The sequence below is a fragment of the Lemur catta genome, chromosome 6, assembly GCF_020740605.2.
Source record: "Lemur catta isolate mLemCat1 chromosome 6, mLemCat1.pri, whole genome shotgun sequence".
NCBI lineage: Eukaryota > Metazoa > Chordata > Mammalia > Primates > Lemuridae > Lemur > Lemur catta.
The window spans coordinates 1,074,991-1,078,861 of NC_059133.1; positions in this window are offsets into that span (position 1 = coordinate 1,074,991).

Below are 3,871 nucleotides of genomic sequence, written 5' to 3' on the forward strand. Positions count from 1 at the left end.
CTCGGAGGCAGCAAGGTGGGAAGATGGACAAGGAAGTCTGGGGCGGAGGTGTGGATGGAGCTCACGCAGTGGGGACAGGCCACGAACACCCGGCACAGGAATGCGCTTCCCAGTCAGGTGGGCACAGCGGGGCACTGTGGGGTCCCCTGGTCTCCTCCCAGCCACCCCCACATGGCCGGGGGGGCCCCGGAGCCAAGTGTCCATGGCAGTGAGGTGGAGGCTGTGCCTGGGGCTGGTGGCAGGGACCCCCCTGCCGAGTGCCCACCTGCCCAATGTAGGCCCCACCTGAAGGGCAGACCAGGCATGGACGGGGGCTTGTGCGAGGAGCAGGCCGGGCCAGGCGAGTCCAGGCACAGGGCGGTGGCAGTGGCGCGATCTTGTCTTCCTCAGGGAGGGCCCGGGCCTGCCCAGACCTAAGCCCAGTCCTCCACCCGGCGGTTGAGGACACGTCTTCCCAGTCACATCCACAGACGCCTCTGCAGCCACACGGCTGGGGTGTGGTCGACACCTGGGCTCAGCCCCAAGTGGACTCAGGAAACGGACCAGCTCCGGGTTGATCCAGGAGGCCCAGCACCTGCCCCCTGGTGGTTCGGGGAGAAGGAGATGGTGGGTGGGGGACACAGGACACACGGCCATGCTGGTCCTCCTGGCCAGCGGGCCTCCGGGGCTGGCTCTGGGGCCTGGTCTCGCCTCCCGCCTGCCTGCCCAGCGCGGCTCTCACCCGAGCTCTGCGATTCCTCACGGAGAGTCCCTGTGGGCCAGCGCGTCTCGGCTCTGCACCTGGCCTGGACGGGACGGGCGGCCCGGGTGGGGCCCGTGGCGGGAAAGCAGGGTCTCAGTGGGAGAGCAGCGGGGACTAGCGGGTGGCGGCAGCCCCGGCCAGGTGGGCGGTGCTGGGCGGCCGGGGTGTGGAGGCCTGCGGGGGCAGAGGGTGTCTGCTTGGGACACGCAGCTGCCCGGAGAGGGGGTGTGGGAGCCGACGTGGGCGGGAGCATGATGCAGGCTGTGGATGAGGTGGGAAGGCGCGGGTTTTAGGGTCTTTGGAAGCAGAGGCTCCAGGCCCCCTGGATGGTGTGGCTGAGGGGCCCTTCCCAGAGGGGGTTGGGGGGGGGGGTGTCCAGGGTCCATTCAGGCTGGCGAGGGCAAGGCGGTCGGCGCCCAGCGACAGGCGCTCAGCTCCCAGCGAGTTCACGTCCCCAGACCCCACTTCCCTGCTGCCCCTTGACTTGTGCTGTGAACTGGGCCCAGTGTCTGGAGCTGAGGGACAGAGCAGACGCCGCCCTGCCTGGCACCCCGGGCAGCCCAGGCCCCAGCACCCACTGCTCGCTCCCCCTCCTGCCAGAGCCTCTGGGCTCGGGGGACCGCCAGGGCCACGGTGGTGTCCCTCGTTCACACCTCCCCTTCCTGGCGCACCCAGCTGGCCGACCCCAAACCAGCGCCGGGAGGAAGCTGGCGCTCGGGGGAGGTGTGTGGAATCCGGGGACGTCCAGAGGCGTCCGCTGCGCGTCAGCTCCCGGAGCCCCCAGGTCTGAAACAGCCACCTCTCGCGACTGTCCTGCACCCACAGGCGTGGCCCTGCCCTTCTTGGCGTGACTGGGGACAGCAGCTCCCAGGGGCAGCTCTGTTTGGGTCACAGCCCAGGCCCAGAGCCCACACGCCCGGGTCACCCTTCGGGGGCTTGAATGACGGTGACACCAGGGGGCTCAGCGTCCCCCACCCCCATGCTGCCGCCCGGCCGCGCCTCCTCCACAAGGACGAGGACAGGGCCGCTGGGGGGCTGGAGGCCGGTGGGCGCTGGCGCAGCGCGATGCTCCCCTCGGCGGCCTGGGGACCCTGTGCTGCTGGCTGGAGGGCAGGCGCCGGCCACCTGGGCTTAGACCCCAGCAGCATTAAAAATGTATCATTTCAATAAATGAAGCTCAATGCACAACATGGTCACACTCGATTACTGTTGAGTTACGAGGCCCGGCGTGGGCACGATTTCATTGTCGTGTCTGCCGGTTTACACACGAGACTTGTATTTAAAGACAAATGCTTTGATATCCTGGTGGGAAATTTCATTTGGTTTTAAAAAGTGATATACACCAAGATATTGAAAATTAAAAATTCATCAGGGTTCTGAGACTTTGTGGCTCATGGAGATTCCAACTATGGTTTATTGAGGTTGGGGCCGGGGCTGGCCCTGGATCCGTCCTGCGGATGTGGGGACAGAAGCTACAGAAAGACTGGAGGTTGCTGGCGCTCTGGCCCTGGCCAACACCGGGTTGAGGGGGTCTAGGCCTGGGGCTGGTTCTGCCGGCCCTTCCCCTCGGCCCTGGGAAATTGTCTGTGTCATACCCATCCATCTGCAGTTAGAAAATGTTTTTAATGGAATGGAAATGAAAACAAAATATATCAAGACTTGCTCGACACAGCCAAAGCGCGGGACGGCTGCAGCGTTAACTGCCTGAACCCGAGAGAGGGAGACTCGGCTCAGCCTTCGCCTGCAGGGAGGGGAGAGGCACCCGTGGGGGCGTGAGACCAGACAGTGAAGGAAAGAGCAGAAATAAAAGAAATGGGAGGCCGGGCCCACGCCTGTAATCCTAACCCTCTGGGAGGCCGAGGCGGGTGGATCGCTCGAGGTCAGGAGTTCAAGAGCGAGACCCCGTCTCTACTAGAAATAGAAATAAATTATCTGGACAACTTAAAAAAAAAAGTATATATAGAAAAAATTAGCCGGGCATGGTGGTGCATGCCTGTAGTCCCAGCTACTCGGGAGGCTGAGGCAGGAGGATTGCTTGAGCCCAGGAGTTTGAGGTTGCTGTGAGCTAGGCTGACGCCACGGCACTCACTCTAGCCCGGGCAACAGAGTGAGACTCTGTCTCAAAAAAAAAAAAAAAAAAAAAAAAAAAAGGGAAACCGAAGAACCACTGATACAATAAGTGAAATGAAAATCTGGGTCTTTGCGATTAGGAATATTGATAAACTTCTACCCAGACTGATAAGGAGAAAAAGAGAAAAGACAAAAATTAGCAATATGAGGAATGAGAGAGGCGACTTCACTACGGGTGGAACGGGATGATAAAGGGACGTCACTAATAGCTTTACGCTAAAAAACTGAACACTTCGTTAACATGGGTGAGTTTGTTTTAAAGACGCGACCTACCAGGTCTTACTCAAGAAGAAACAGATGCACCCAGTGAGCCCAAGTCTGTTACAGGAACTGAACTTACGGTTAAAAATTTTCATACAAAGAAAACTCCAGGTCCACACGACTTCACTGGTGACTTCCACCAAACACTTAAGGAAGCAGCGATGCCTGCTGTGCACATCTCCACAGATTGAAGAGGACAGAAAAATAATTCTCAAATATTCATTTCCTTAGGCCAACATTTACTCTGATGCCAAAACATTACAAGAAAAGAAAATTACAGACCAGTATCCCACGTGAAAATAGATGCAAAAATTCTTAGCAGGTCCAATTCAACAAGATGTAAAAAAGGATAATAAATGGGTCACGCCAAATGAGGTTTATCCCAGGATTACAATGTTGGTTTAACATGTGAAAATCAATTAACTTGGTATACCATATTAATAGAACACAGGACAAGAACCCAACGATCATCTGAATAGATGCAGAAAAAGCACTTGACAGAACTGGACATCATTCTTCTTAGAAGCTTCCGGAAAACTGGGAATAGAAGAGAACTAGTTTACCTGACAAAGGGCGTCTGCGTCCTTCATCTCTAGGAGCGAGAGCACGGGACACGTCCTCTCTGCATGTCCGCTCCGGAGATTCTGCCCACTGCGCGGACACAGGAAGCATCCGATTGACAAGGGAGAAGCAGAACTGCCTTTATTCTCACTTACGCAGAAAGCCCTGCCCGCGTCG